At 29.9% G+C, this 21,441-nt stretch overlaps 1 protein-coding gene across 4 annotated transcripts in view; it reads right to left on the minus strand.

Annotated features, from left to right (window-relative positions):
- LOC126739140 (furin-like protease 2) overlaps positions 1-21,441 on the minus strand; it is a 969,288-nt gene that overhangs the window by 803,923 nt on the left and 143,924 nt on the right. For 2 of the 4 annotated variants that reach the window (XM_050444683.1, XM_050444689.1), the window contains one exon: positions 16,498-16,540. The exons of the other annotated variants lie outside the window; for them this stretch is intronic. The gene's annotated coding sequence lies outside the window, so the exon portion shown is untranslated. The remainder of the gene's footprint in view (positions 1-16,497; positions 16,541-21,441) is intronic. 4 annotated transcript variants of the gene reach the window in all.

Below are 21,441 nucleotides of genomic sequence, written 5' to 3' on the forward strand. Positions count from 1 at the left end.
AAATAGCTAAGTATTAAAGAATGAAAGTATGTACTAAAGAATGTACTAAAGTTATATCTTATCAGTATATATATCTTAAAAGATAAACTAAACAAATCATTAAATATTTTAAAATCTTAGTTATTAATCGAGGTCTGCCCTTTTACATACTTTTACTTTCAATCCATCACCTCTTACCTTATAACTGCATATATCTACATATTATAAAGCACCTGTACTAGAACTACCTATGGCATTATAATTCAGCAATGAATAATAGAGGTCCCTTATCTTGACGTGAATGTAAGGCAAAATAATGGAAACCGAGATACTTAAAGCGACAATATGACAGGTAAATAAGCAATAATATCCTGCTGGGAAATAAGGGAACAAATTGTTTTAAAAAAATTAAAACTACCCGAAAAAGTATCAAAATTAGAGAAGTAGTCTCATATAGAATTTTTATTATAGCTCGACAAGTTTGATCCTCTAGTATGATGGATCTTTAACAGTTGAAGCAATCTTTTTTTTTCAGTTAAATAAATTCTTATTCTTAAAAGAAGTTTCACATAATAACTTATAACTTATAACTTAGTATAAAATAAAATTTAAACATCTTAAGCATTATAACTTTTCGTACATCTTTAAATTTGCTGAAAAAGGCTGCTTATAAAAGAAAAATAATCATCCATATAAGCCTATACCCTATCATTATCGTCGTCTTTCTCCTAACATATTCACTAAATTAATAAAATTATACAATTTGCATAAAAGCTAGACATTAAATATTCAATGAAAAACCTTCGAGAGTTCTTTTAAATTTAAACCGTAAAATAAAACCGGGCAGGGTCTTGACGATGTAAACAAAAGAGTCTGAAACTGGGGTGAACATCGGAGCATCAGTTGAATATATATCCAGGTCGCTTATTTGTTGGGACAAAAGACTACGGTCTTGACAGCGACATCCAATAAAGTCGACTGTTGATGTCATTTCCTTGATATTGCAATGGCTAGTTGATTTTCGTTTTTTTTTTAAGGAAAACTTATTGGGGTTGTTTTATGACAACGCGTATCTTTTTAAGAGAAGTGAAAGATGATGACTTAAAATATTATTTTAAAAAAAAAAAGTTTTATTCTAAATAAACTTTGTTCAAGCGTTTAATGAAATATAGGGCATTAGATATTTTCCTATTTTAATTTATTTAAGTAAAAAAAATGTTTATATATTATAAAGGGGTTTGGATTAGTTTTTTTGATATTAATTGTTGTTCGGCTTTTATTAAAAAGAAATATAAAGAGCAAAGTAAAAAGAATGGCGGCAAATTGTTTTTGCCACATTCTTATTTTATATACATAAATGTCTTGTATGCCAAGGATTTTGTATGCTATCAAAAAAAAATCAAAGGGATTTATGTCCAGGGAACGAGGTGCCTATTACTAGCTAGAGTGGCTAGAAAAATAGGTCGATTTTTCATTGAAAACCATTTTTGTTCAGAATTTAACTGTGGCGAAGACCAGGGTGTTAAATGCGCTTTATGTTGTAGATGTTTTTGCTTATATTTTGTGAGTTTATTATTTATTTTAATTTATATTTTTCCAAACCTATCCGTGAAATGAAATTTATTTTAATTTCATGATGCGCCAAAAATTACATACGGTAGCATTTCATATAGTAGCAAAAACCATCTCAGAGTTATTACGGTATCCGATTTACATTCAAAAGGTTGCATGCTCAGATGCGCTCTATGCTGGAAATATTTTTTTTTCTTTATCGACATGTTTATAAAGAGTCAGGTCAAGACAATAAATCCTTGAAGAAAAAAAATATTTTTTGAAACCTCCATGTTAACAATGCTTTAATATCCTAAAACTTCATTTAAAAAAAAAGAAAATTTCACAATTGATGTTGAAGACATTAAGAAATTAAGAAAGCCGCATCTCTTTAGAATATTGGCTTTAAAACATGTCTGTGCTAGTTGTTGTCAGTACTATTAAGTAAAAAATGTCTTTCCTATTTTTTCTAAACATCCCCAGCTTAACTTATCATATGAATAAATTTGCTTTCTGTATGGTGCTTAGAAACAACTCAATAATTAAAAAATTGTTGGTGAGTTGTTTTGGGCTTATTGTAGTATATTTGGGCTTATCTAGGTCCCTCCCCAGCTGCTTATTTAAAATTGCCTAGTAGGCCTTAATACACAGGGTGTTCATTTGAAAACTTCTCACCACGGATTTATCGAAAACCACTGTTTAAAAAAAAAGGCCGAAATACGTCAAAAGGTTTGTCAAGGGGGAGAACTTTCTAACCTAAAATTACTTCACCCCCTTTCACTGCCCAGGGTCATCCCCTTAAAAATTTTAAATGGCAAGGGGTATCGAGTAATAGCTTGTTTAAAAGGTCTTTCGAAGTCTTTTATTTTGACGTTTGATTTTTTTAAATCGGTAGATTCGTTTTTGAGAAAATTAGAAAAATCTTTGTTTATCTTAATTTTTTCAGATTCAAAACAAAAACATGAAAATGTCAGGTTTTATTTCAATAAGTGTTCAAAATGTTGCCCGTTTTTGGCCAAACAATGATATAGGCGATATTCAATTTCTATACGGACATTTTCAAAAACATGTTGTGGTATATCATGGCAGCTGTCGATGATCCGTTGACGAAGTTCATCCAAACTTTCAGGTTGGGGAGTAAACACATTAGATTTCAAATGACCCCATAGAAAAAAGTCTATCGGCGTTATATCAGGAGATCTAGCAGGCCATTCTATAGGCCCCCTTCGCTCTATCCATTTATCTGGAAAGTGGATAATATCAGCTGATTAAGCGTCATTCCGAAATTATACAGGTGGGATACCGCACGACTGCTCTAAAAGGTCAGCGAATCTTCCGGAATCAGGGTCAGTCGAGTATATAAGGAGCTGCGTCGACGCTGGGAGTCAGCTGACAGTTCAGTCAAAAGTTGATTCGAAATATTGGCCCGAGATTTAAATCGAACATAAATGGTAGTAAATAAATGCGGTGCAAATAATAGTTTCTAGTAGTTGTAAGTGATCGTAGTTAGTTGTGTAAGAGTGAAAATGGAAATAAATTAGTTGCCTATTTTTGATTGTTTTAATGTACGCCTAATAAACGGTAATAAAACGCTATAGTATTATTCATATGTATGTTTCACGTTAATTTTTTTATCTATATCGACACCCTCGTAAGTGATGTTATTCACTTGCTTGAGAAAAATGTTACTTGTACCAGAGTTTAATTTTTTTATTAAACTCTGTTTTAAATTTTAATATCATTATTAGGTTTCTTTCTATAATTTCCCTCACTTCATGCCCCGAACCTCCTTTAAACATAATTACTGTATCGTCCGCAAAACATCACAGTTTTAGATAGGCACTGTCAATTAAATTTCTTTAGTTAACCGTATCAAAGGCTTTGCTTAAGTTTAGAAATAACCAAAGAATTTTTAAAAGTTTCTGGTAAATATTTCATGTCAAGTAAGTATTTTAGATTTTTTCAGCAACATCTGTTGAATTTTAAAAAAAAAATTAATTGCTTTTTCATCAATTTCCTCTAAATTTGATATCAAAGATTTTAATCAATTAGTTATATTAGACTTGTTATTTTTTTTATATAACGGTTTTATTATAACATTTCTAAGATAATGTGGAAATATACAAAAAAATATTTTATTTATAAAAAAAATTACAGGTTTTGTAATTTACTTTTTTTATAGGTTTTAAAGTTTCAGCAGTAATCCCGCCTACATCCGGTGTTTTTTTTTAGTTTCAGCATTTTAATTACATTGGAAACTTCAGCTTTGTCATTAAAAACATTGAATTAATATTTATTTTAGAACCGGCAATAGGTAACGGCCTTTTGATAGCCTTTGCTAGTTGTTTACTCACTTCTGAAAGCTCTTCATTAAGACTGTTTGCTACATCCGTTTTATTCGTAATTTATCTATAATTTGGTTTAATTTTTTTTTCAATTTGACTTCAAGTTTTTTTACGTTAATTAAGCAAAAATACCTTATCCCACAGTACTTGTAAATCTTTAGGGTCTTTATTTATTGTATTTTTAAAAAATAGTTTCTATTGATTTTTTACATTTATTTTCATATATTTTATATTGGCTATCGATATATCAATGCAAATATCTCTGAAAATAAAAAAGTTAGAAAAGTGCAATTTAGTAAAAATGTTATACAGGTAGGAGAAACTACAACCACTATATTTTGGTTATAGGGTGAGTCACTCTTTGGGCTCGATGCACTTCAACCTCAAAATTTTAAATGGCACTATTCCTTTTTGTTATACCTTAAATTAAAGGTCTTTTGGAGTAGTAGCATCATAAGAATTTTTCCTAAATTTTATAGAAAGTCAAAGAAAGGTATAAGTTAAATAAAATAAACTCTATTTTTATTAAGTGTTATTTTATTTAATTACATGCTCAAAATGTAATTCATTTTGGGTTCAACGAATGTATAATCTATTTTCAAACTTCTTTTTCACATGCTAAAAGTCTTTCCTTGAAATAGATACACACAAAATTTTAGGGTTGGGGTGCATGGGGTCTAAGGTACCAAATTGCGCTTTTCTAACTTTTTTAGTTTCAGAAATATTTGCATTGAACATTTTCTGACTCTTAATAATAAGAATACTATAATTGTTATTTAGCTTCTACTAACTTTAAAAGTCCATCATATTGTACTTTAATAGTGTAAGTGAAAAGGTGTTAATAATTAATGTCTCTTGAAATTGGGTCAGAAAAAAATTAAATCGATATTGTAAAAAATTAATTTTTTTCAAAATATCTTATGCCTTTAAAAAATTTTAACGGTATGTAATACGCTTCAACCTAAGCACCTTTAATCTTCCAGAATAATTCGTGGTATTGTAACCTAAGATTTATTTTATTTGTACATAATAAATTTATTAATATAAATGGGAAACATTTAATAAATATTTGTTATTGTTATAATAACTTTGGATATTTTCATATTTTCACCTCAATTATTCATCTTTCTTTTGGTTCAAAGCCGTTATTCTAAATATCTTTTAAAATTAAACTCACGTGGTAATGAACTCAAAAAACATATAAAAATTTCTCACTGAAGATGATTGTCTTAAATCACAATGTCAAAATTTGACAACAATATTATTTTTATTTTAAAATAATAAAAATAATGAACTTAGGAATTTTATGTTATGGAATTTTATAAATAATATCAAGTAAACGTTACACATCATATTAAACTTACTTTTTTGGTAAAAAATATAGGATAAAACAAGTCAATACAAAATAAAGTATTAAAATTAGGATTTTGAAATCTTATTGTTTTCCGGTCAAAATCTTTACAGGTTGTTGTAGGAATTTAGAAGTTAATTTAAAAATCTTACATAAAATCACTAGAATGTTGCTAATCCATAAAAATATAATATGTAATGAAACTTAATTAACATAACCAGATTTAGCCTTTTTTCTAATAAATTTTATTTCACAAATACAAGAATTAAAAATTCAGTTAAATCTTATTTTAGTTTTTAGAAAAACGAATTTTCCAATCTATCTCAATTAAGTAGGGAAATTACATGAAGAAAAATGAATATTGTTCGTACACCGATCAATCACTGTCACATCAGGGATATTAAAACTATTAGATAGCACGATGAACAGTCAGTCATTCAGCGATATAAAAAGTGGCTTGTTATAATTTTAAAATTAAAATTGTTATATTTTTAGCATAATACGCAAATACAAATATTCTATAATTCAAAAAATTATTTAATTTTAATTATTAAGCGAGAAAATAGACAAAGAATACTAAATTATAAAATAAATTAAAGTAAAACCAGAAGTAAGTCTAATGTGAAGATCAAAAAAATATATATAAAAAATTAAGAAAATAAACACTTATTAAATATTAAAAAAGTCTAACAATATAAAGTGAAATAATTTTTAATTTAAGTCAAGGGATAATTCTATTGAAAAATTAACTCAACGTTTTTAAATTTTACTTTCTTTAACTTAGTAACCAGTAATCTGGATTCAACTAATACCCAGAATCCAGTTCTAATTTTAATTTTTTAATAAATAATAAAGAAATGTATAAACTTATATAAAAAAATAGTGCGACATTATTAATATGCCTAGAATTTGTAAACTGCTCAATTTATATTTGCATTGCCTTATGTCACATTTTAATCGCCGTGTGTCACATTTTAACGCCATTTATTTTTTATCGACAGTGAATACAACGGCAACCGTTGTTTTAGGGTTTTACTTTTCCGTTTTCCTCTTTATTCTTCTTCAATTGTTGATGGCTGCAGGCTTTTGATTTCCCTGGGAAATTGCTGAAAGCGGTGGAGCTGGAGCTAGTATTAGAAATTCCCAGTCCGGATAGCTGAGCTACAAATGGTATACATCCACAACTTCGGTTTTGAAGGCTAGCCGTTCATTTCTTGGAGGAATATACAGGCCAGCTTATTCTATTTATTTAAATATTACTAACCATAGATTTGTCTTATTTATTTAAATGTTTATTAATATAACTTTTATTTCAATTTACTGTTACAAATATTTAATCAATGTCATAATTTAATACGTCAATTTCTTACCTATAATATTAATTATTGTTTGTTCAGTATTTTTCAGTACCCTTTTTGGTAGTTAAGGAGATATAACACCAATTCATGAACCTTTTTACCAATGCCTTAGGTAAAAAGGTTTATGAATTTTTCCCTGCATAAAACCAATATTATACTAAGAAGTTTAATAATTGCAATTAAATTTTCAAGTGCTGAAATCTACCTAGTAGCGAAATCATAATTTACATGTTACTTTTGTCAAACTTATTTTATTCATATTAACATTATTCATATTTTAATTCATAGCAAAATTATTAATATTTATCAGATTAGAATATGAGGTGTAAACATATCTTTGATGTAAATATAATTTGGTTGTATTGTTGAGATTTTTTTGCCTCTTTAAATCTACCTTATCCGGGGTCATTTAATTGTTAATTAACACCTATATACCAAGCATTTTTCTTAGTTTTCTTTCATTTAAAAAAAAACAAGTGGCGCCCTCTTATTTAATAGTTATAATCAAGTTTAGATTCCTTAATAGCCAGTCATAAGTGAACTTTCGAACAATCCCAAGCCTCCAATAATTCTGAACTATCATTTGCAAACTCTTGGCAAAATAGTAACACTGTAAAGTTAACGCCGCACTTTATTAAAAAAATCTGGTCATTCTTAAATAACGTGTAATTTGGTTTTGTATTTATTGTAAGGAAAAAATCTGGAATTTTAATTTTAATTAACTTAACCAGCTCACCTAGATGAGAGGCTACAGCCAAAAGCTATTTATTCTTACGTACTTTAATCTATTTTGACTTTCCCAATATTCAATTACAACGTACTTCTCACGAAATCTTTTAGCCCTAAAATAAGATGCGATACTTGAGGTGTACCTCAAGCAAGGAGAAATAAACTGGGTAGTTCTTTTCGTAGCAGAGTAACCAGCATACTATCTCAAGGTCCGATGATGATGACATGATTTATCAAACCTAAGATTTGATTAATCATGATCAGACCTAGAATTTTGTTATTAGAATCTGGTACTATAAAGCAGTTATTAATGAAAATGTTATTAAACAGAATCTTTCGAGTCTCATTACGAATAAATAGTCATTGGGTGCAAATCACCCTCCAAATAAAGACTGAATAGAGAGCATATGGTAGACTTTCTGAGGCAGTATTCCATGACTAATACAATCAAAAGCTTTAGATTATTCACAAAAAACAAACACAAAAATTCACTTCTTTTTTTTTTGAAAATGCAGTTGGTGGAGAAAATAGTAAGTGAAAGCATTGGCAAGTGCTACTGTTGAAGCCCAAGCTATCTACTTTTATATTTCAGGTAAAAAGAACTTATTTGTCAATAAGTTTTGACAAGATAAAAGGTAAAAACTTTAAACTCAAGTTTTATAGTTTAGTGAATTAGAATGACCTTGGAAGTACCAACAAACTAAGAAGCATTGATTAGATTCACCAAAACCAGAAGGGGAAGTTTAAAAGACAATTTTTCTTCGGAAAGTTTATAAGAAAATTACGGATTTAGAAAGTGGTGAGCCTTAAGAAAAAAGAACTGTTGAATTTTGTAAAGTAAAACGATGCAATGGAGAATTGAAATTTTTATTTCTACTGCATAAGTAAACATTGGCTGATTAGTACAACTGTGCTGATTATTATTGGAATTGCTTTCACTTTCTCTTGACTTACTTGCATTTTTGCTTAAGCGATAAAATTTCGAAGAATTCTGAAATGTTGAAGATGACACCAAAAACGATAGAAGTTAAAATACGAGCAAAAAATAGAGAGTCTCTTTGTAATTAAATTTAATTTACTTTTATAATATTAGTATTTTAAATTGCTCATAATTTTTAATCGTAATAACAATTAAGTTGCGCCTTTTAAAAATGCGTTCATGCAAGTAAAAAAAAAAACTAACTAAAAAAATTTAAAATACTTCAATTCTATTCTTATGTTTTATATTTTTTATGATCTGCTTATTTTTATGTAAATTTTAAATAAGAAAATAATAAATCTGTATTCATCTAATATACAGTCACGCCATAGACCTCGATTCCAATAATTCATATTATCTCACAAATAATAAAATACGTCCAAATCAGGATAAAGAATAATATTGCAGTAAAAATCAATACGGCATTACCAATTAATCTCGAAATTCAAGGGTATTTAATTACTCTTCATTCAACCATCAATCAATTTACTCTTATACACTATCGGACAAAAGTAGAGAAACTTTTTAAATTTGCGTTTTATTTGAATACTTCAAAACTAATGCAGTTCTACACATAATGAAAATCAACAATAATTGTTAAGACTTAATTTGTATAAAGTAAAATAAATTGTAGAAGAAAATCCTAAGATTTAATTTAATTAAACAAAATATTTATGAGACAAAAGTAGAGAAACTAAATTTTATTCCAAAAGTACAAGTTATTTCTTATTTCTATCTTAGAAAAATTAATAGTAAGTAGAGTATCCCTTATTGGCAATCACCTCGCGGCATCGATTTGGCATGGATTCCAACAGTTTCATAATGGTTTACTCTCCAATAGAATTCCAGGAATCTTGTAAAACTTTTATAAGATCATTTTTATTACTGATCTGATGTTGCCTTACACGCCGGTCTAGTTCCTCCCAGAGGTTTTCAATCGGGTTAAGATCGGGACTTTGCGCAGGAGTCCATAACCCTAATATTTTCCGATAAAAACCAATCTTTGACAACCTTTGATTTATGTTTGGGGTCGTTATCTTGTAGGAATATCCAAGTCAAAGGTAAATTATCCTCAACAAAGGGTAGCATTACATTTTGTAGGATGTCTAAATACACAAATCGATCCATGATACCCTCAATGATGTGTAATGGTCCTGTACCGAACCCAGAGAAGCAACCCCATACCATGCAGGAGCCACCACCATGCTTTACCGTAGGCTGTGTATATCTTGGATCGAATCTTTTGCCTTGTGGTCGATGTACCCATGAGATTCCATCGGACCCAAACAAATTGAACTTACTTTCATCAGTAAAAAGAACTTTTTTCCAGTCGTTGGTTGTCCAATGCAAATATTTTTGTGCAAAGTTGAGTCGGGCCTTCTGATTCTTCTTGCTAATAAACGGCTTTTTAGCGGCTCTTCTACTAAATAATCCTCCTTCCCTCAGTCGTCTTTGTATGGTCTTAGAACTAACATTAACACCAGGTAATTCACTTAAAATTTTATTTGCCGATTTGTGAGGATCAGACTGGGCAATTCTTTTTATCATCATTTCCATGTGTTTGGTTGTTTTTCTTGGGCGGCCACTTTTTTTAATGCTTTTTGTTGAATTTCGTGTTTTAAAATTAGAAATTGTCTTGCTAACAACGGACTTATGCAAATTAAGCGTTTTACTAATGTCCACTTGTCGTATACCACTCTTGTGTGCATCAACTATTTTTCTACGAAGGTCTTCAGACAAATATCTTCCGCGAGGCATGTTGATTAAAAAAACTATGAAAAACTATCAACAGAACTCACGTAAAGCGAACTAAATACTAAATTTGGACGATTGATATTTAGGTTTCTCTACTTATGTCCATCCGAAAATATTTGAATTCTTTTATTGTAAATAAACAACTGATAAGAGGCATGTAAAATGCGGTAAAAAAACGCAGTTGTTGAGAACTACAATATTTGTAGTAAATATTTAATTTAAATACATGGTTTCCGTAAATCAAAGAATTTTTAGAAGTTTCTCTACTTTTGTCCGATAGTGTATTAATAACATTTGCGTTAAATTGCCTTAAATCTTACAAACTATGTGTCTCATGAAATTTTTTTTGTCTGAATTTTTTTATAAAATTGTATTTACTTTACATAAAATCACAATATTTATTTAAAATAAATCTATCATAAATTGCCTCTACGTATAGATATTTTCAAATTTATGCCTTTCTTAAAATATTTAGCGAATATTTTACGCGATAAAAGCTCCGCATCGTTCTGCTCTATTCAAGCATATCTCACTTACAAATTTATTGGCAATCTGGCGTAGAGAGCAAATAAAAAAACATACACATTCGCATTTTATTCACGTGCATGCACTGGGTAAGATTTATGCCTTTCTTACCTAGTTGGGTGTAAACTGTAAACTTTTCTGCCAGCTTAATTTCACGTGTGCTGCTTTGAAAATTCGAGCCAAGAGGAAAATTTCGCGATATACGGAAGGGCCTCATTTATTTTTCTTTAATAAAGGTGAGATTATACAGGGTATTTTATTTACAAGAAACCCAGGACGCATTCTCTTATTCCGAATTCAATGTCAGTATGTCAACATCAAGTTTCCCTATTTAATAATCTTCTCATGGTAAGTTTAGAAAATTAGATTCAAAAGAAGACGAAATTTATGATTATTAAATATATGGTTTACTAAAACCACCTATCCTCATATATAGAAATACTATAGTCATGGCTTACTTTTCTCTATTTCTTCTTTTTGCTGCTAAAGTGCATTTTAGCAGTAAAAGACTAAAATGTCTTTGGAAGCCCTTTAATATCTTTTTTTAATACTGCACTTTATTTAAAGCAACGATGGTTGCATATAGGTTAAAGGTAATTTTTGGTTGGTATAGCGACAGCTAATGCAAGCTTTTAAAGAGTTTTTGTCAGCTGAGCTCGTAACCTTTAAGTTAGTTCTGGATATCGAAGAAAATTTCATTCAATAGCCTTATGGTAATTTTATGTTCCATTTTTTCATCCAAAAGGTGTCAAATTTGGCATTGACGATCTTAATTTACTTAAATAGATCCTTATGGTTATACTGACATTCCTTACATGTCACAAAATTTGATCACTATATTCAGTACACAAGTTACTCTTACCGAAATGCGAAAGTTCCGACCTGATATGTATTTTGACCATCCACTGCGTCTATCCTATAATAAGGTGCTAGAAAATTTCATAATTTGGCAAGCGGTCTTATGTAAAGTATGTGATTTATTTATTTATTTATATATGGAATGTTCCCATTAACGAAATAAATTGCAACAAAAGTTAATAACCAAACCATAATAATAATAAAAAAAAAATATTCCTTAAGTAATTAAACAAAATTTGCCCAATTTGTAAACAATATACTTAAGAAAATAAATAAGAAATTAATAAATCTCGTGATTCCATAGACAATATAACCAATAAATTGAGAATAAATTTGATCCAATTAAAAAACATTTCAAACTATGTACATATTATGTAGTTATCGATTTTGAATAAAGTCAGTCAAACACTGCTTAAACCTAGAAAAACCCTTACTAATTATATCATAACAACAAATAAACTCGTTTCCCAGCATTTAAAACCCATTAATAGGAGAATATTTACGATAATTCGTATGATGTTTAATTAAAAATAGTAGCATCTTTCTAAGTTTTAATAATTCAGGACAATTAATACTACCATTACATAGTTTGTAGAAAAAAAGTAAATCACACCTGGTCCTTTAAGTGAAATTAAATTATGCCTTGACCTATCGTCCGTTATAGATAAGTTTGGCAAATTTAGCCTCCAAGCACAGGTTCTGGGCAAACTATTTTGAACTCTTTCAAGGATATGAATGTCGTTTAAATAATAGGGAGATCATACAACAGAAGAGTAAGACGAAATACTACAAACAAAACTCTTATACAGAACTCTAAATGCAGAGACAGAAAAATCACGAGAATTCCTTGTAAAAAAACCAAGAACGAGAGAGGCTTTATTTAACAGGTTAGTAATTTGGCAAATAAAAATCAAAGAGCTGTCAAATAGTAAACCCAAATCCCTATTTTCTGTCACCCTCGGTAAAACGTTGTATTAATATGATAGTCAAAAAGAATAACAATTTTGAATTTAGTAAAGAAGATAAAACATTTATTTTTATTGAGATGTAAGCCATTAGATAATGGCATCGATAAATAATAAAAATAGGCCCACATGAAAACCCTGTGGAACCACTGATGTTACTAAAATTGGAATTGCGAGTGAATCCCTTAAAAACAAACTGAATTCTCTGGCTTAGGTAACTTTTTAGCCAAAGAAGAAGCCACTCAGGGAAATCATAACATTTTCATTTAAAATAAGCCATACCATTCTTGTAAATAGGGTTTGTTATAAAGCTATCACGCCATTTATGAGGAAAATTTTGTAGTCTAAGTGACAAATTAAAAAGGGTATGCAAAGGTTTTGCTTAAATGAAAACACATCTTTTAAGGCAATTTGTAGGAATATTATCAGGTCCATAACTTAGTTTATCCTTAAGGCCATTTACAGAATCAAATACCTCTTCAAGTTGAAACTGAATAAATGGGATGTCAACAGAATTATTTACTGTAAAATTAAAGTTGCCTAGATTCGTCATTATTCTGTCTACGTTCACATAAGCTGCGTGCTTATGTGTCGATTTATTTATGTGCTTTTTACTATTTTATTAGATACTTAGTATAAAATAATTACGCTTGTATAATTTAAATGGTATTTAGATAAAGCGATATTGGTTCTATAGATCGAAATTTCACTCAGGATCATCCTACTTTCTGAGGGCAAAGCTTAATATATATGACTTTTAATGTGAATTCTAGTGTAACCTTTTTATCCTTTTGATAGTTATTGTGCAAAATGCTAATTCCAATTTAACCCCAAAATGTTCCATTTTTGTTTGAAACACTACACCCTACTCAATTTGAACCTTATCCATAGTAAATAGTATCTAATCCCTTATCACTTTATCAATATAGGCCTAAACCTCTCACAGCTGAATAATGTTCAGCAGATCAATATTCGCAAACATTATACATCATTATGTATCTTTCTTTGCAACGAGGTTAATTATTCTTTTGTCTCCTAATATTTCTTTGATTTATATCTTTTAGTGATTAGTCGCTATATATCTTTTCTTTCTTAATGCTTAATGATATATGAGTCTCGATAGTTTGTATACGTAGCACAATTTTTGATTTGTTGATTTGACAGCACCTTGGCTGTAAAGATTACATTATATATAAAATATGTTTCGATGATACTGTTTTAATCTTATTTTTAATTAAAAAAGCTTTTCAGGAAAGAAAATTTTCCTCTTCTTAAGGTTTTTCTATTTTGTACAGTTGTGACCCAGTTCTTGTTGTTGCTGCTTGGAATAATCAATCTGGTTCTCAAAATCTCTGAATAAACCTTGAATTTAGTATGTTTGTATTTTCTAGTATATGGGAGTCTATTAGTGGCTATTTAGAAATTGTGTTATACTTGGGTTACCGAACAGATGGAGTGGTCACGTGATCGTTCTGCGCCGGAGGTGTGGCCTAGAGCCTCGATAGGGTTCATGACTTGGGATTTTATTTAATTTTATTAGTCGAGCGGCTTTAGATCGTTTTGGTTGAATTTTCTGATATTCAAATATTTGAATCTTCGCATTATTGAAAAGTTAAGATTGTGTTTATTTTTTTGTTAATTTGATTGTTAACAAATAATGGCTGATGCACCACGTACATCCCCATTGTCACCCCCCAAGAAAAGAGTACGAAAACATTTGACCATTGCTGAAAAGGAAGTGATTATGAACATATATAAAACATGTGATAACGAGCATCCAGCATACAACAAAGTGCAAAAAGTCCAGTTTACAGCAGAGGCAGCAGGTAATAAATATTTTAAATATACAGTGTGTCCCAGGATGAGCGAATTTATACGTGAAAATGACAAAAAATGTTGTGGTTAAACCAGCGCTCGGTTCTGATGAACCTGGCCAATTACACCCTAAATGTTTGACCTGGCCCGATTACTTAAAAGGACTACCTATCCCTTTTCGGTAAACCCCAATATATTAACATAACTTTGCATAATAAAGGACTTAAAAGGGATTATTATATCATGGATTATTATAGGTACCTGGCACAACCTCAAAATCGGTTTGGACCCATTTTACAGGCAACCGTATTATATTTTAAAAAAAGCTGCTTACAAAGCAAAGCTGTACGGTAAAATAATTTAAAATAAGTAGGCATAATTCTCCTCGTCTAAATCTGCCAAGGTTGCATCGATGGGCGGGCCTATATTTCGCGCACATCATTTACTACATCTGTTCGGTAATCCGACTATAGTCGCAGGTCCTAAATTTTAAACTGGCAAAATTAAGTTTCCCAAACTTTACTTAGCTTATTACTCATAAAACCAATTTCGTTAAGTAAAAAGAAAACTGCAATTGTAAAAAAAATCTGAATAAGTTTTTTTTGAAAACAGTGTAAAGACATGTAATACATTCACATTTCTGAACACTTTGCTTATTAGCAAGTTTCTCCAATACCCAATTATTCCTGTTCAAAAACATTCTCTCTCATCCTCTCTAGAGAAATAAATTCTTCTAATTTTCAATAGATACATTTTCGCAGCAATCGAAATTCTAGCGTGAATAATTCGGACGTTAGTTTTCCAAACAAACTCAATTATCTAAATGCTGTCAACTCGCAGTGCTCATGAATATTTTATTCGTGACGTTTTATTATGCAACTTCGAAATCTTCCTTCGAATTTATAATGCGACCTCATACTGCGAAAAACTTTTTCCCTTTTGGCGATGTTTCTCTTTTCCGGTACGTGATTTTCGCAATTTATGTCTATGTCCAGAATGCATAGGTTTTGATTAGCTTTTAGACACCATACGTATATATCATACTCTATAAAGTTATGCATATGCATATTCCCTTCAACAAGAAAAAAGACAAAGATATTATCTGATTATTTAAGAACAACTACGGTATTTTTTTGAAGTAATCTGTATCCACAATGGGCACGAATTTGCCTGCATAAAAGATATAAAAGAAAATTTTAAATCCAACAAAAAAAATAAGATGGAATCCTCGTTAAAGTATATTTTATTTCTACCACTCTCTTCGTCGTTATTTAATTCCATTATTCAAACTGATACACTTTAAAATTTCATGTTTAATTTCTTCACTTTTCAGTTTTAACAAAATTATTTAAGTCTGGTTTTCCCACTTGATTATCAGCAATTTTTTCATCTAAAATCCCATTGACCTTTATGGTTTTAATTATTTTTCTCATTGCAGTAACATAATTTTTGTGAATAGTAACGATGGTAAAAACTTGTGATGTTTTAGCCGCATGTTTTTACAAGTAAATATCGATACTTTCATGACATCACATCATGGGGAACCGTCTTCATAAACGTATTGTAGGGGATCTTAGAAAAAACCCTAAATTGAAACTTGAATGCAAGTGTTAATATAAAATACGCCTATAACTGAAATAAGAAAATGTTTTTAAATCTAAATATTTTTTTGAAATATATGGCTATCTATAGTTATTTTCTATTTTGAATAAAAACATTGTGTAGATAAGTTTCTGATATAGCAATACTATCTCTTTGAGGAAATCAATACTTTGTATATAATATCTGATGTAATATAAAATAAGTGATGTAAGACTGATTTAAATACAAAATTAACTGGAAAGAAATTTTGATGGTATTGCCACAAGAGTTTTTTTTAATTAAAAGTATGTGTCGCTATATTTTTTCATTTTACTATATGTCGTTTGAAATTATATTCTTGTGACTTAAATTCAGGATCCATTTATATTCAAAAAAAAATTAATACAAGTATATAAGTTTCTTCTTCAGTTTCTTCTTACTGGGTCTTTAATGATAGGCTATGTTACCCATCAAAAACCTCCAACAAATCACTCTAAACGTAATCATTTGTACATATAATTTTTTTCGCATTTTTAACTTTCGTGGTAGGCCATAAAGCTCAATCATTTTAAGTGAAGATGCAGTAAATACCAATTACTACTTACTCATTTAATTTTTAAAGCACGAGAAATACAAAATATCGTAATCAACTAATTTAATTAAATTTATAGTAAACTATTCCTATTTGTCCAGATTTTTTACTTACCCGTTTTAGCTATTTACTGATATGCTAAATATTCTTGCACCTTCTGAAATAAAAAAGATAAGATTTAGATCCAACCATACTTGAACAAATAAAACATACAAAATAATTTTTGTTTTTAATTCAATTTTGCTTTTAAGAAATTACGCTTTCGATTTTAAAACACGTTTTTCATTTGGCCGATCTAAATGACTAATATAGTCAAGAGATTTTTTGTAGAATTTTAAAGGCAATTTAAAAAGGGGAGATTAGGCTCCGATCTGAATACAAAATAGTTGTACGCCTGGCTCGTAAAATCATTAAACCAGCCTCTGGTCTCTTGGATTAAACTTGTTTACATTTCTGTTTATACAACGAGTGAAAATTAGTTAAAAACATAAAATATTTTGGCCAAAGGTAGTTAGAAAGTTATACTAAAAAGTAGGAAATCTTTCAGAAATGCCTAAAATACATTAAAATTATGCAATTAGTTAACGCACGAGATGTGACTTGTAAAATTACCTGACCTAGTTACATCTTCCATTAAGAAATAGCTCACGACATTCATAGATATAGTAATCATTACCAATCAAATAAGATTGAACATTATGCTCTATAATTTTCGAAGCTAGTACTCGCATTTTGATATCGCCTTTTTTCATTCGTTTGTCGCATTAGTTTCAATGGTTTAAATATCAATTTGTATTTATCTAAAGATTATTTTTAATTTTAACAGTCAAAGATAAAGACAGAGCTGTATGATACCATATTTTATCAAGTATTACTGCCTGAGATTCTATAAAGACGCTGGGGTATTATCGTGGTGAAGTAGCCAATTCCGCTTGTCTAAAGCGGAGGCTGTAACTTGACAAAATCATTTTTCTACTATCTCTTTCCTATGCGAGGTACAATATTTTTTTTAAGTTGGTATAGTGTTATTATAATTATACTTCCTGGTCCGTTCCTAATAGAACACCCTGTAGTTGCTGCAAAGCGCTGACAGTACACTAAGTTTAAAGAGAGAGAGAGAGAAGAAATGCGACACCATCTCCGGCGGCCACCCAGCCATTCATTACGCTTCTTAGTGTCGACAGTGCATTATATTATTTTCATATTTTGTCAAGTGTTAAAAATGAAAGTTTTCAAAGGAAAAAATACTAAAAAAGAGAAGATGAAGAGGAAGTTAGAAAAGTTGTTAAAAGTGTTTTCTTCAAGTTTGTCAAGTTCAAGTAAGTAGTTATTATACTGTCTAAGATTTAGTTTTTTTATTCTGTGTACCTAATAATTTGATAACAATAATTAGTGCAGAAAATAATCAAATGATTAAATTGGGAAGTTTTAATCAGCTTCAATTACTAAAAAATGGGTGCTAATCAACTCCCCTATAATAATCATACGGGTTTTTCCATATAGTCAAGATACACGCATTAGAGAGATTCAATCATCTCTTGATATAAAAACGCGGGGTTAAATCACCCCATAAATTGCATTAAAATTTTGTGTTTAATGACAACAGTTGTGTTGAATTAATGCTGTTTTAATGATGTCAAAAATTGTGGGTTAAATCACCCCTAATTGTAAAAATGGCACCATGTATTTTTAGAGAGATTCAATCATCTCTTGATATAAAAACGCGGGGTTAAATCACCCCATAAATTACATTAAAATTTCGTGTTTAATGACAACAGTTGTGTTGAATTAATGCTGTTTTAATGATGTCAAAAATTGTGGGTTAAATCACCCCTAATTGTAAAAATGGCACCATGTATTTTTAGAGAGACTCAATCATCTCTTGATATAAAAATGCGGGAAATCACCCCATAAATTGCATTAAAATTTCGTGTTTAACGACAGCATGTGTTTAGTTAATGCTGTTTTAATGATGTCAAAAATTGTGGGTTAAATCACCCCTAATTGTAAAAATGGCACCATGTAATTTTAGAGAGACTCAATCGTCTCTTGATATAAAAATGCGGGGAATCACCTCATAAAATGCATTAAAGTTTCGTGTTTAACGACAGCATGTGTTTAGTTAATGCTGTTTTAATGATGTCAGAAATTGTGGGTTAAATCACCTCTCTAATTGTAAAAATGGCACCATTTATTTTTAGAGATTCAATCATCTCTTGATATAAAAATGCGGGGTTAAATCATCCCAAACATTGCAATAAAATTTCGTGTTTCATGAAAGCAATTTGTAAGAATTAATCATAAAATTGCAATAAAACACGAAAATAATTCAATAACGTTTAATCTATAGGAAACGGTCTCAACTTATCTAACTTAGAATCCCCCTTGCCTTTTTTGACCTGGGTCGTAGACATATTATATGGCGTTAAAATAAACAACCGCCTATATTAGAGAGTAAAGCGATGCCTTTATGCTAAGGTTTTGGATTTATAAAAGAATCAGTAAATACCTATGTGTATCAGTTAATGACGTAATTTAGAAATATTGTTTTGTTTTTCAATGACGTTTTTTGTAAGGGTTAATTAACTTCCAAATTATGAAAATAATACAATATATTTTCATGTGAAAAAATGTGAGGTTTAATCACCTTCCAATATTACGTAATAGTTAAAAGAAAAAGGCGCCGCATTATTTCGTCTTCCGATTCAGGTCAAGAGGAAATAAATCCTACGCAGACAAAAACTGCAAATTAAGTACTACTACTAAAGGAATACGTCTTGATAAAGAAATTATGCTTCGGTGGTCAAGGTACCTAACTAAAGGATTAAGTACCGATAATAAAATAGAATTAAAGAAAAAATGGGCCATACCGGAAGACTTTACTATTTTAAGTGCTCCGAAAGTCAATCCAGAAATTCAACCTTTACTTAATAATACAGATGGTACCAAAGATTCTATCTTTGCACACATTCAGAATGAACTGGGCTTAGGTTTATCATCTATGGGCACATCCTTAAACAAATTATTAGCTAACGACTTGTCAAATGTCAAGGACGATATTCTGCCTGGCCTAATAGATTCCGCCAAACTTATTGCTCAGGCCCATTTTTTGTTATCACAACACCGAAAACATCATATTTACCCAATGTTAAATGCACCTATACAAAAACTTGCACGAGAATGTAAATCGGATAGTTTCTTGTTTGGCAAAGATTTTGCTGAAAAATGTAAATCAGCCACAGTCATTAAGACATCCAGTATGGCATTAAAAGTTGAATCCAAACCTGGGGCAGTTCTCAAACAAAACAAACCAGGAATGATTTAAACTGAAGACGTCCCTTCACCAAAGCTCGATTCAAGAAGGGCCAAAACTACAAAAATCCAAAAAGTCAGGAGGGGGGGTGCCGAACCGTTTACATTGAAAGTATCAGAAGGAGCCATCCTTCCAACCTCGTCAGGCCCGTCAACGCACCAACTACAATCCCTAAAGGTAAAGGGGAAATATGCGGGTTGACTTAGGGAATTTTCTGATAAATGGGAAAATATAACCAATGATTCATTAATTTTTCAATGTGTTCGAGGATATCGTATACCGTTTAATTAATAGCCCATTCAAAGAAAATTCCCAAAATTAAAACAGTTTACTAAATTTGAAATAAGTAAAATTCAAGAAAATATTTAAAATTTGTTAAGAATAAATGCCATTCAAACATGTAGTTCTAAGAAAGATCAATTTATATCATCATTTTTTATTTTTTTTTTTTGGTTTCCAAGCCTAATCAACAGTTTCGATTCATATTAAATCTAAAAGCTCTAAATAAATTTATCTCACCACCACATTTTAAATTAGAGGATTACAGGTCTGTCAAAAATATTATTTCTCCAAATGTTTTTATGGCTACAATTGATCTAAAAGACGCGTACTTTGGTATTCCAATACACAAATAAAAAAAATATCGAAAGTACTTACGTTTTAAATTTCAAGATCAATTATATGAATTTCATTGCGTCCCATTTAGTTTAAATACGGCCCCTTTTTTGTTTACAAAACTTATGAAACCACTTATAAAATACTCAAGATCGAAAGGTCTGATGTCAATAAATTATTTGGATGATTTTCTGCTGTTAGGATTTACGAGACAAGAGTGTTTAATGAATGTCAGAATTACTATTTCTCTGTTAGAATCCTTAGGTTTCATTATAAATTATGAAAAAAGTAATTTAACGCCTACCAGATGTTGTAAATATTTGGGTTTTTTATTTAACAGTAAAAAAATGACAATAGAATTACCTTTAAAAAAAAAAAAAATAAAAGAGTTTAAGCTTTAGAGGTAATTAAATCCCTTTTAAAATTAAAGTCATGCAAACTAGAACTTTTGCAAAGATAGTAGGCAAATTAATATCATTTTGCCCTGCAATTAAATATGGTTGGTTGTATACTAAAGTATTAGAAAGAGAAAAATTCATTGCTCTAAAAAATAATGAAGGTAATTAGGATCAAAAATTAGTAGTAAATAAAGATATAATTCAGGAATTAAACTGGTGGTTATATCAAATTACATTATAGTAAGAATAATATAAAAATAATGAAGTGTACTCGGACGCATCAAGTACTGGTTGGGGTATATCGTGTAATGGAGAAAAAACGCACGGTTTCTGGAATAGAGAAGAGTTAAATTATCATATAAATTTAGAATTATTAGCTGTATTTATTGGTCTTAAATGTTTTGCAAAACACGGTAGCAATTGTACCATATTACTTAAAGTAGATAACACCACCGCAATTTTATATATAAATTGCATGGGTGGAATATGATACAAAAAATTGTCAGTGCTTACTAGGGAAATTTGGCAATGGTGCGAAGCCAGAAATTTATGGATTTTTGCTTCTTATATTGAATCAAAAATAACGTTGAAGCTGATTTTGAGTCTAGATCCAAATATATAGATACTGAATATAGTTTAAATAACAATTCATACCAAAAAATTACAACCTTATTGGATACTCCAGAAATCGATTTATTTGCAACTCAAGTAAACGCCAAATGCAGTCGTTAT

The sequence above is a fragment of the Anthonomus grandis genome, chromosome 1 (genome assembly GCF_022605725.1).
Source record: "Anthonomus grandis grandis chromosome 1, icAntGran1.3, whole genome shotgun sequence".
Classification (NCBI taxonomy): Eukaryota; Metazoa; Arthropoda; class Insecta; order Coleoptera; family Curculionidae; genus Anthonomus; species Anthonomus grandis.